The sequence below is a fragment of the Rattus norvegicus genome, chromosome 3, assembly GCF_036323735.1.
Source record: "Rattus norvegicus strain BN/NHsdMcwi chromosome 3, GRCr8, whole genome shotgun sequence".
Classification (NCBI taxonomy): domain Eukaryota; kingdom Metazoa; phylum Chordata; class Mammalia; order Rodentia; family Muridae; genus Rattus; species Rattus norvegicus.
The window spans coordinates 178,631,130-178,644,062 of NC_086021.1; the positions used below are offsets into that span (position 1 = coordinate 178,631,130).

A 12,933-nucleotide genomic window follows, 5' to 3' on the forward strand; every position below is an offset into this window, starting at 1 on the left:
TTCAACTTCTCGGTGCCCAAAATGGCGTTATCATGAGTATCTACATAGATTAAAACATGACGACAGCCTAACTTCTTTACCACTCCACTTTGATCCCCTGGTCAAGGTCTTGTTTCTTGTTTCTTAGAGTGTTCTAATTCTTTTTGTTTTCCAAATAGGCCTGTTGATAGAAGATTCATCCTTCTATGAACGATCTTCTGTTGGGTACTAGGGATTCAAAATCAAATCAAATAAGACATTCATTCCTGTGCACAAGCGTACCTTGCTCTACCCTCCCAAGCCAGCAAAGTCTTGTGGGAAACAGCCTCTTCCCCCAGGAAGATGTGTTGAGGCTTCCTGGAAACCCTGGGAGCTAAAGAATTAAGAAACATCTGGGCTTTCATTATGACTCAGTAAGAAGCTGCCACCAAACCCCAGGGCATCTGTGGCTATGTGGGAGCAACAGGGTAGCACACACATGTTCTCAGCCAGAGTGGCAACCGTGGAGGTCTCTGAGAGCCAGGCATTCTACCCATCTCTGTGTAAAGGGTGGGAGAGTTGTGGCACTCTGCTCTGGGTGTGACATTGCCCTTGTCCCTCTGTACTCTCAGGTCTGTGATTATCTACAAATGACCAGAAAAGACTGGGTCCCTGATGATTGGTCAGGGAGAGTGAGGATTTACATGTAATCGGCAGTCATTAGAGAGAAGGGACTCATTGGGCCCAGCCCTGTAGAGGAGGTATATATGGGTTAAAGGATGCTGGAAAAGAGGGGACATTTTCCTCAATGGTGCATTCATTCCTGAGCCCATGATTCTGTGGGTGATCCCTCACCTATGCTGCTGTGACTGGACCCTGACCCCGACCTTGTTTGTGGCACCTCCCAATGCTCCTATGACTCACCCTAGTTGAACTCACTGTTTTTATCAGGCTGTATTGAATGCAATAGTTTCTTTGGTCTTTTGGGGGGTGCTACCTGGGTTGCACAGACATTTGTTCGTCTCTCAGGAAAAGTTCACACAACAGCAGGGAAGCTGAAGATCTACCTAGAGCAGGAGACTCTGGCTAAGGAAGGGCAGCATGAAGGATGCTTGCAGGGGTGGGAGAAGGGAGTATTTATCACTGTCAGTGTCCTGCCTGTAATGTTGTACCATGGCCTTGCAAGATGTTTCCTCCAAGAGAAATTGGGTCAAGGGCACGTGGGATCTCCCTGCAGCGTTAACAATTGCATGTGGGTCAAAACAAAAGGTTGAGTTAGCAAACGCAAAATGGGAGTGTGTGCAGAAGACTCCGGTCTCCAGTCTTTGTTCCTTGCCTATTTTCTTTCCTCACAAAGGTATTAAGGAAAGGTTTACTGCATCCAGGCATGGAGGCTCCTAAGATATGTACCTTCCTTCCTAGCCCTGAATGGTCTCTTATGGAGACATTAACTTTAAGAGGACAAACAGACAAACAAAACATCTTCTCAGCTGGAACCAGGTGTTTGGAATCTCTGCATTTGCATTTCATCACCCCAACCAAGGGATGGATCAATTACAATAAAAGCAGCATTTATAAACTCCATTAGGGCTTCTGTGAAGCCCTGGCTCTAGTTTGCTCTGTGACTGGGAGGTCACCCTCTAGTCCAGTGGCTCTCAACTTTGTTGCTGAGATCCTTAGATACAGTTCCTCATGATGTGGTGACCCCCAACCACACAGGCATTTTCTACTTAATAACTGTATTTTGCTACTGTTATGAAACATAATGTAGGTATCTTTGGAGATAGAGGTTTGCCGAAGAGGCTGTGATTCACAGGTTGAGAGCTGCTGCTCTAGTCACAGAGCAAGATCTATCCACACAGAGGTAAATAGTGGCACATGTGAGCCTCCTGTCCTCATTTCCTTAAAGTCACATACACACCTCCTGAATTTGTCTGAAAAGCATCTTTGGAGACAGACAATATTGTGGGGCAACAATGTTGCCGCTGTCCGGGTAGTGTCTGGCTGTCTCTGACCTGACCTGGTACCGTTCAGTTCAAGGTCGTCCCCTGGCTTCCTTGTTGTTCTCTCTGGCCCATCACCATCAGTCCAGGCTGGAGAGCTGCTCATGCAAGAACTGCACAGGCGGTTCCGATGCATGACGGACCAGTGTGCAGGAAGAAGAACCACCAGACGCCATTCCCGGCCGACTCCACGTTCATGCTTTCCTCCCTCAGATCTTACTCCATAGTTTCAGTGTTTTTCCCATAGCTCCAAAGACACATTTGTATAAAGGTTCACTGACGATTCTCCCGTGAGTGAACGATTTTTCCAATGGTTTTGGACTCAAGCTGTTGTCAGGATGAATGCAGGGCAGACAAATGTTCCCCAAACTCACTTAGGTGACAATTTGTAACAGAGTTGCTTCTGAAACAGAACAAAAACAAACAAAAAAGTGTATCTTCAATGAAATAACAGAAACCGGAGAAATACCACACACGATCTATAAACCAAACAGACCCTGTTCAAAGGATGGTCTTCGCCTAGATATGGTACTTAAAATGACTTCTCAATACATGCTTATATAATTTTTTGAGACAAAGTTCTATGTGGTTCGGGTTGGATTAGAACTCGCAGTGATCCTTTTACTTCAGCCTCAGAGGGCTGGGATTACAAGTGTGGGCCAATTTGCCAGGATCTCTCTCTTGTTCTTTAGATGATTTTCCTTTGCAAAATTACATTCCAATTTTTTCCAGAGCTCCTGATGTAGAGGCAGTAAAATCAGTAGTTCAAGGTCATCCTGGACTACACAGCGAGTTAGAAGCCAGCCTGGGTGTAGCCCTCTTATGCATGAATACATGAACTAAAGCATTGATAGACGTAGGGCACAAGTAAGTATCCTTACTTCTCATTTTAGTTTTCTGAGAGATCAATAGGTTAACCTTGAACTTCTGATTTTACTGCCTCTACACCCCCAGTTCTGGAGTAGCAGAAATGCTATTTTGCAAGGAAATGAAGGAAAAGATCGGCTTTCCTATGGTGATGTAATCTTTCCTTTTTTTCACAACGACCTCACAACATAGCTATGTTTGAAAACATTACCAAAAGTAGTGTGTATGTATGTATGCCACGTGTGTGCAGAACCCTTGGAGGCCAGGAGGGGACATCAGATTCCCTAGAACTGGAGTTACAGACGGCTGTGAGCACACTGTGGGCTCTGGGAACCAACCTCACAACCAGCGGGTGTGCTTAACCTCTGAGCCGTCTCTCTAGCCGGTCTGCTTATGTTTTCTAGGTCACATGGATCTGTTTCACTTCGTGCGTTTGGGGGAAATGTCACCAAGTCTGAGGTGTTATGTGTGCATGTGAGGAAAAAAAACAGCAGAAAGAAGAACTTTACATAAGATTCGTCAGGCAAATTGCTGTGGAAATAATGCATTTTTGGGCGAGACTATTTGAAAGTGCAAACGAGATCTGACTGGGCTGGAGAAAGAAGATGAGGTCTGGGGTAACATGATAGAAGAGGCTGTCGTCACACAGCCTGCACATCCCAGGCAGGAAGCCAGATGTGGGAGGGGATGGAGCTGAGGGTCAGCCTGAGAGCACACCCTTCACTGTGTTCCAAGGCACTGCTGTGCCTTAAGGAAAGGGTCTAGTGATGATGTCGAATCCTTCGGGGTTTGAAAAGAAGCCATCCAAACTTCTCCGTGGGAAACATTCCCTCTATTTTAATATATTGATCCCTCAGATAGAGAACTCAAATGTGAACCGGGGACACTTACTTGTGTCATTAGTGTGGTTTACATATGTGGATTTATTCACATACTTATTCACAGGTGTGGAAACGCATCGCCAGGTCGCTGTTTTACAGCCCAGGAGCCCTTGCTTGTTTGGAAATTTTTTTTTGCCGAAATTGTATGGTTATACAACTAGAAATATTATGCTGCAATGTCAAAACCTCTTCGTCCCAGCGCACAGGTGGTTGAAGCAGGAGGAGCAAGGGTTCAAGGCTGACCTGTACCACACAGTTCTGGGCGAAACTAAGTCAGTTTAAAAAAAAATCCCTCAAAAACAAAATAGCAAGTGATTTTGGGGATCAAGCACACAAAAGACCACTGAATATTTAGATTTAATACCTAATTAGGCCTGCTTAAAGGACAGTGCTGTAGGATTGACCCATGTGGGTGCTGGCCACTCTGGCTTTTCTTGTCCCTCCCTTATTATGAGCCCTTCTGTCTTCTCAGCAGAGAAGGCTCCCTGTAGGTCTTTGTGCTCTGGATGCTGCACAGAGAAGCAGGGGCTCCCGGCAGGCTTGCAGCATAGCTCCGCCCACATCGACAGCAGAGAGAGATCTGTAGGCTTCTTGTCATATGAGCAATGTGGGAATGACCAACCCCCGATGGCATTCGTGCCCAGCAGGATATTTAGTCAGACAGTAATCATGGCAGCAGCCGAGGCCCAAAGACAGAACACAGCCCCTGACTCGCAATGGTACCAAATTTTCTCTAAGAGTGGGAGAACTAACTCTTCATGTTGTTATCAGGCCTAACCCACACGCGATCTCTCTGCAAACCTCATCCCTCTGGAGGTAAGAATAAGTATGGCATAATCTTTCTCGGCCTTCCTAAAGCTGAGACCCTTTAACACAGTTCCTCACGTTGTGGTGACCCCCACCCCCCGCCAACCGTAACATTAGCTCGTTGCTACCTCCTAATTGTAATTTTGCCACTGTTGGGAATCGTAATGTAAGAATCGGATATGTAGGGTGTCTGATATGTGACCCCTGTGAAAGGGTCGTTCAACCCCCAAAGGGGTCACAACCCACAGATTGAGAACCACTGTAACAGTCTGACATGAACTGAAGGGCTGGCTGGTTTGTATCACTGACCTCTGAGCATACATTTACAAAAGTTTCTGCAGGCAACTCAGGTTCTCCTGGGAGGAGGAAGAATTTTATAGAGTGTGCGGGATTTCTCAGCCGAGTGGGGTCCTGACTACTCTTCTACCTTAAGAAGCACTGGGAAGATGTGGAGGTGGTTTGAACCCTCGTATCAGAGTAGGGATGTTCCTGGCAGGTACTGGGTACAGTGCAGACTAGTTTTGTTTCTATTGCTCTGATAAAGCTTCCCAACAGAAAGCAATGTAGGAAAGAAGAGTTCACTGAAACTTATAGCTCCAGGTCTGTCGCTGTGGGGAACTCAAGACAAGAACCTCAAACAACTGGTTACGCCACACCCACAGTCGAGACCCCTCATCTGTGGTCTAAATGAACGAGGCAGACGTTAGTAAGATAATTTCCTGGTGGGTTGTATCTGCCCCATCCGTCTGGTGTCCCATTCTCTTGGCTCTGGGTGTGATCCTTCCTTTGCTATGGCAGACATCAGCTGGAATGTCACCTTTGCAGAGAGCCCTACCTAACGATGACATTATTGTAACATCTTCTTTCCTTTCTTTCTTTTTTTTTCTTTTCTTTTTTTCCGGAGCTGGGGACCGAACCCAGGGCCTTGTGCTTGCTAGGCAAGCGCTCTACCACTGAGCCACATCCCCAGCCCCTCTTCTTTCCTTTCTATCACAAGGCCCTGCATCATGCACTTCCTCTGCTTCTCAACCAAAGTGTCTTTTCATAAAAACAAGAGGTTTGTCTGCTTCCAGACCCCATGCCTTCTTATCACAGTGCCTAGCATGCAACAGGACAGCACACACACACACACACACACACACACACACACACACACACACACACACTACACACACATGCATGCACACGAACACATACACACACACACCACACACATATGCATACTCATGGAGATGTACACAGACACATGCACACATGGATACACACAGGGACACACACACATATTCATGGACACACACATGTATATACGGACACATCCAGGCACACACACGGACACAAATGGACACACATACATTTGGACACACACATGCACACACATGGATACATGCAGACCCACACACTCACCCACACATTCACACACACACACACGCGCGCACACACACACACAAGTGAACAAAGTAAATTTATACACATGAATTTAATAGCTGTCCTGGGAAGAGAGGTTAAAAATGAGACTTAAATTTGTCCTGGGGGAAAGGACCAAGTTCTGTACTTGTTCCCCTTAAATGGTCACTGAAAGAACAGCTAATTCTAGCAGCCAGCATTAACTGATGGCTCTCGTGTGCCAGGCAATGGTCTGGGCATTTACACATATTAGCATTTTTATGAGGTAAGAATTGATATTATCATTCATTGTGTAACTGAGAAAAGAACCCGGAGATTAGAAACTTGCTTCTAATAACTAGTGAGGCTCAGACTGGAAACCAGAGAGGCTGCTTTGAACAGGAGGATATATACTGCCTCCACGGTCTCTCCTACTCATCAAAATAATAAGGACATAAACATTTATAATCACGGGTCGGGGAGACGGCTCAGTGGGCCTGACTGCATGCTGCATAAGAACCTGAGTTCAGATTCTCAGCAGCCACATAAAAAGACCTGTGTGGCCTCTGTGCCTGTAACCCAGAGATGGGGAGGTGGGGAGGTGGGTGGGTGAGATGGGAGTGTTGCCAGGGCTTGCTGGTTGCCAGCCTGGCCCTGGGTTTAGGGGGAGAGCAGGATGGCAAAGATCCTCCAGTGTCCTCTGTGCATGCATATATCAATGCACATGTATACATGCATCCTCAAATCTACACCAAACTAACACCTACAACACCCCAACCCTACATATACACATACCTACACACACACATCTACAACACACACTCACACACCTACAATACTCCTACCCCCACATACACATACGCACACACCTACAACAAACACTACATACCAACAACCTCCCTGCCCCCTACAAATATACACACTTATAAAACCCACACATCTATACCCACGCACACCTATAACACACATGTACAATGCGCACATACCACCAACATACACATACTCACACACAACACTCAGCCTACACGCCTACCACAAAAACACACCAACATGCCTACAACATACACACCTACCTACAACACACACACACACACATACACTCCAAATACCTATAACAAGCACACGCCCACACATTTACAATACATACAGACACATACTTACAACAAACACCACATACTTACCGTAACCACCCACATACCTATGACAACCTCCTACCTACAATAAACATATACTCACACCTACATCAAAAAACACCCATACACTGACACCAAACAGACACTTGCAACACACACTTGTAGCACACACACACAAACACACAAATACACAGACAGACACACAGACAGACAGACAGACACACACACACACACACACACACACACACACAAGAGATCAAATACTGAAACTCCCCATCTGAATAAGGCTTATTTCATCGGTCGTCTGCATACTAATTACTTTCTGTTGCTATGATGAAAACCATAACCAGAAGCAACTCATGAAGGAGAGTTTAGATCAAGAAGCTGAGAAATCACATCTTTAACCATAAACACAAAGCAGAGAGAGTGAACTGGAAGTGGGGTGAGCCATAAACTCTCAAAGCTCACTGCTAGAGACACACTTCCTCCAGCAAGGCCACACCTCTTAACCTTCTCAAACCGTGCCACCAGTCATGGCATCCAGTATTCAAATACCTGAGCCTCTTAGGGGCATTTCTCATTGAAACCGCCACACTCTGATTTAGAGTAGAGAGAGAACTAGCAGTGATAAAAACTATCTTACCCAGCATGCACCTGCGGGGCATCTGCAATAATTACTCCTCTGTTTCTGAGAAGAAAACAGATTGGCTTGAAGGGGTGGGGGAGAAGGGGCAGGCAGCCAAAGAGAGACGTACAGAGACAAAGACAGAGATGACAGAGGACAGAGACGTCAGAGGCAGACAGAGACAGAGATTGAAACAGTGAGCTTGATTAAGAACAAAGCTGCCAGGGTTGATTGAAAAGCCAGAGAGAAAGGCCAGTTTTGTGGGTAAGTGTCTCCAATTCCATAAATGTCACTTTTCAGGTCTAAGGGAGATCAGAGACAAAGTTTTGGGGAAATAAAACAGCTTTCAAGTCATCGCTGTTCTCCACAGACTGCTCCAAGCAGGCAGTTTTCCTTCTAAGAATTACCCAGTGGCTAGTGAAACTCTCTGACCCTCAGCGACACCTCATAAAGGCACTCCCAGGCTAGGGACACAATACTTGGTCACAAACCTTGACTTTCAGTCCCGAAGACACAGACTCTGAATTTTAAAAGTGCATTAAGTAAGTAGCTGATAGCCAACTGTCTGGCTATGATGAGGTGGAATCATTTCCACAGTTCTGAGAACACGTTCATGCTGAGAAGAGAATCCCACATCCCTTTTGCTCACTCACTGTGCTTAGAAGTAATTTCGTGGGGATGCATCAGAGAGAGGAACTAAGGAGAGTGGATCGAGGGCCAGGCTGCTGTGGGAGCGGGTGTTGATCGCATCCATGTGGGACACCACGTTTGCTTAGGCTGCACACAACTCTGGCCCTGGGACTGTTCAACTTGGACTCTAAATGATTGTGGTTCATTCTGCCTGTCTCTTCTGATTTTGTCTGTTGTTTTTGCATGCCATCTTTTATTATTAAACAACCAGGGAATAGTCCATTTTCAAACCCATAAACTAGGACTTCATTTTTATTTTTCCTTGAGAGCATGGGTCCCTGTTTATCTTCCCAACTTTAACCCTGTTTTTTCTTCTCTTTTAGCTCCAGATCATCTGTTTTCTTGAGTAATAGAATCCCTCCTGCAGATTCTGTTTCTGTTCCTAGAGATTCTTCCTTCTTGCTCCAAACCAGTTTGCTCCAGCCCATCCCTTCGGCACCAGCCTACAGGCAGGTTGGCCTTAAGTATACCAATGTGCAGCTCATTCTATTCTAAGAGGCACTGTTACTCTGTACAAACCCTATCTGCTTAAGGCATACTATGTTGCTAAAATCAGAGTAACTTTATATTGGCACCTGTTTTCACTTCCCTTTCCTGTTGCTGGGATAAAGCACCCTGACCAAAGCAGCTTAGGGGAGAAGGGACTTGATTCACAATTCCAGGTGACAGTCCATCATAGCATCTCAGGGGGACGTCAAGATAGCAGGAGGGTGAAGCTGCTGGGCACATCACACCCACATTCAAGAGCAGAGGGCAATGAATTAACACACTCTAGTGCACAGTTCATATTCTTCACTCTCCTGTAGTTCAGAACCCCCCTCCTAGGGAATGACACCACCCACAGTGGGCTAAATCCTCCCTCCTCAGTTAATGTAAGTAAGACAAACCCACAGGCCAACCTGACTTACATAACCTCTTGAAATGGAAACTTACAGTTCATTTGGAAAGTTAGTTAGGTCAAATGATGCTTTCCTGAAGCAGACACAGGTGAAAGGATGTTCTGATGTAGCAAAGACGTGAAGGACACATGATGAAGGGAGTATAAACATGACCCCACAGACAGTGGGAGACAAACACTGAGCAATGGTTTGGTTTGCTCCACCTCCCTGTTCTTTGCTAAAGACTCACATGTATTAGTTCGCCTTACAGAGCGTTGTTGAGCTCAACTTGTGGTAACACCATCATTGAGAGAAACTCGCCCAAGAACTGCGTACGAAGTTCCCTCAGCACCTTGCTGTTTCTGCAGCCTCCCCTCAGGCCAGTTGGTGAGCCTGGCACTTCCTTCAGGATTGATCTACAGCTGTCCTGTGTCTGCCTACCTAGAGGCCTGATCTGCAGCGTCTGAATCATATTTGGTGTTTGCTACAGGACTGAACTGCTACCAAAGAAGATCGAGCTCACCCCCAAAGAACTATTGCTGAGCAGGTCCACTCCCCCCACATCCTAATAACTTTTCTTTTCCATGACCTCTGCTGGGTGGTGGGCTAGAGGAGAGGTCTCCACCCCTAATTGAAAGTACGTTGCCAAAAACGTGCCTATGGTCCCTCATTGAGTTTCCCTTTCCAGATCATCCTAAGTTGTGTCAAGTTGACACTTAACATTTGGAACCACAACACTGTTTCCCAAAGTTCGTGACCACAGGCAATTTGGAAATCAATGAAAAAAAAAACTGCATTTGTCTTAGTGAGGGATTTCTGAACTGTTAAATATGCTATGAAAACCAAAGAATGGCCATTTAACTAAAGTGCTCTCTAAGTCTATCTGACTAGAAGGACTCACCAGCTCTGAGATCATATCGTGGCAATGCTGCTGTCTGTGTGAAAGGGTGGGCTAATGGTTCATGTCTGTGCCTGGCTGGAAAGATAGGAGAAGACTGCTCTTTTGTAAAAAGGAGAAGCCCAAGGTTTCCCACAGACCAGGTTTTGGGAACTGCACTCACTCCATTATAGTTCCAAGCAACTTACAATTCAGCAGCCCCCCTGGATACAGCTCAGACATCACTGTCCCTGCATCGTCAGAGGATTGAGCTCCCATTTTCAGTGTCCATCCTGAGGTCACCTTGGGGGAAAGAAGGGACAGCGAGTTTAGGAATATTTAAGACCACAAATCAGTATTTTTGAATAATACCACAGCAGGGAGTGCAGGAGGATAGAAGACAGATGCAGATCTGGAAAAATAATCAGATTTTGATATACAGCCTTTAAAACTGGACACTCAAGGGGGAAAAAAACCTCAAGGATTCAATCCCAGGAGGAGATGAATAAGAAGCTGAAACCTAGAGCTTGTGTTAAAACGAGCCCTAATAGAAAATAAAAACACATTCTGAGTGGTTCATCTCTGAAACTCAAGAGAATATAGGCTCTGCGGCTGGGTCCTGGCCGGGGCCCCAGCGAATACTATTTCTGCTGTATTTAATGGTTTTTGGGTATGACTCATGAATTCAATGGTGAACAGGGCGGTGTCATATCGTCAGGTATTTTTAACAGAAAAGAAGGGAGAGTATGCGGGGGTATAAAAAGGACATGAATTTCATAATGAAATAGCATGAGGGTTTGTGGAGGGAGTCGGTATCTCCATGGAATGCAAAACTAAATAGATTACCATATGCTCCCTTCAGGAGCTTTTGAAAAATGAAGACCAAATGTATTTTATAGAGTGGAGCTCTTCGCGGTGCAGATAGCCACTGACTTGAAGCCGCAGCTAAAATAAATACGCTACCTTCTGAGTGCTATTCACGGACACTGGTGACCTATCAATCTTCCTATCTCAGGAAAAAGCGAAGCGGAGGACGACAGCCCTCTCCCAGAAGAGTGGTTGATATACGTTAAGTGGCCGTGTCTCTGCTTCTGATTATTAATTGCAGCTAATATAGAGCAAGAAGGTGTCCCTAGACTCTGCAGATGCTTCCTGGAGTACCTGGGTCTGAGGGCCCGAGTGAAGAGAATGAGAATTTCCAGGTTTGGTTTCTGGCTTCACAGCCAGACCCTGCGGCCAAGCGTACCCACCCATGCCTCAGAAGCTGCTGTTATCGGGCACCTGACGGGAAGCCGCTTAGGGCTGCAAAGATTTATTCTGGCTCTTGGTTTGAGAGGGCACAGTCCATCGTGGCAGAGAAGGCAATGCGTGGGAGGGAGCATGAGGTGACTGCTGCTTACAGCTCAGATCTGAAAACAGAGAAAGGGCGGAAGTGAGGTTAAGGGACCCACGTGCTCCAGTTGGGCCACACCTCCTCCACAGCCTCCCCAAACAGCATCACCAGCTGAGAATCCAACGTTCAAATATGTGAGCCTGTAGAGGGGTTGCGGAGTTAGACAACAGCTCTGGAGGGATTCTGCCAGTGTGTTGTCATGGTTACCTGCCTAGACAACATCTGCACAGTGAAATGTTTTATGTCCAATTGGTTACGATGTTGCCTCCAACTCCTCCTCCATCACCGCTCAACCTTCCTTTGGAATTAGGTGCAGTTTGAATGACTCCTGGCATCTTGAAATCCGGTTTACGGAAGGGTGAGTCAGGGGTGAGTGTGGATGGGGGTTAATATGATGAATTGATGTGGTCCTCTGTCATTGGCACTTACGGTTAAGGTCCTGTTAGCATCTCGGTATAGGAGGGCTGTCTGGGAAGATGCTACTACCAGCGTGCGGATGAAGCCTTGCTATGGTGGGCAGGCTCAGGGTGAACGCCAGCACCACAAAATGAATGAAACCAGAGATGCCCAATGGCCGTCAGAGAACTGTAGCTGGGCCCGCAAGATTCTGGAAGTTTACCTGGCCCCAGGGAGAAAAGGAAGACTTGATTCTCTTGTGCACTCAACACTCAACAGTGTCTTTGTTGATGCCTCATATACATCGTAAGATATACCACGTATTGTTTTTCTCTCTTCATGGAAAATTTTTTAAAGTCACAATTCTGCTGTTAGAATGTCTTGCTGATCTGTAAGTGAATTTTGTAATACACAACAATACACAACAATAACGAAAAATTGTAATATGTTTTTAAGGGTGTTAGTGACAAGTGGGAAACTGGGAGCCTTAATTCAAAGAATGGCCACGGTCAACCACCACGTGAGAAAGCTTAGCCCGTAAGCAAATCCCATAGCCTGTGCGTGAACCTTGATAGAGTGTTCCCTACAAATATTCTGAAATGTAAATGCTGTAATTGATAATGCATTTTAGATATCATATGAATATTTGTAAATTGTCAATAGTTTTACGAAGTTTTGATCAGTCACAGTAGGAGAAAGACTAAATTATTTTTCTAAAGAAAGTATTTTTAAAAATAAACTATCATAAAGAGGTGATCAAAGGATATGAAACAAAAATATTTTAGAGGTGTCAGACAGTTCATAAAATATGAAGTTATTTTTCTGGATTTTCTGAATCCGTGGTGTGTTGGTTTTTGGTTTTTGTTTTCTTTTTTATAAACTAATGATTTGTCTTGATTTAATTCCTCGTTCTGAATATTCACTTTCTTAGCAAACTTTATGTCTGTACTTCAAGTCCTCTACTTAAAGGGTGACCCCAAATTTAAAGAGTGTAAGATCAAGGAGACTCGAATGTTAGCCTGGAGGGCTTCGTCCACGTTGG

General features: G+C 45.4%; 1 long non-coding RNA gene across 2 annotated transcripts; it reads right to left on the reverse strand.

Annotated features, from left to right (window-relative positions):
- Positions 1 to 1,392: 1,392 nt before the first annotated feature.
- On the reverse strand, positions 1,393 to 12,110 carry LOC103691976 (uncharacterized). Of its 2 annotated transcripts, none has more exons than XR_005502023.2 (4): positions 11,925 to 12,110; positions 11,353 to 11,511; positions 10,312 to 10,405; positions 1,393 to 2,364 (listed from the first exon to the last, which is right to left on the reverse strand). It is a non-coding gene; the product is annotated as an uncharacterized LOC103691976 (long non-coding RNA). The 2 variants fall into 2 exon arrangements; XR_001837384.3 differs by lacking the exon at positions 11,925 to 12,110 and adding an exon at positions 11,604 to 11,732.
- Between the last annotated feature and the right edge of the window lie 823 nt (positions 12,111 to 12,933).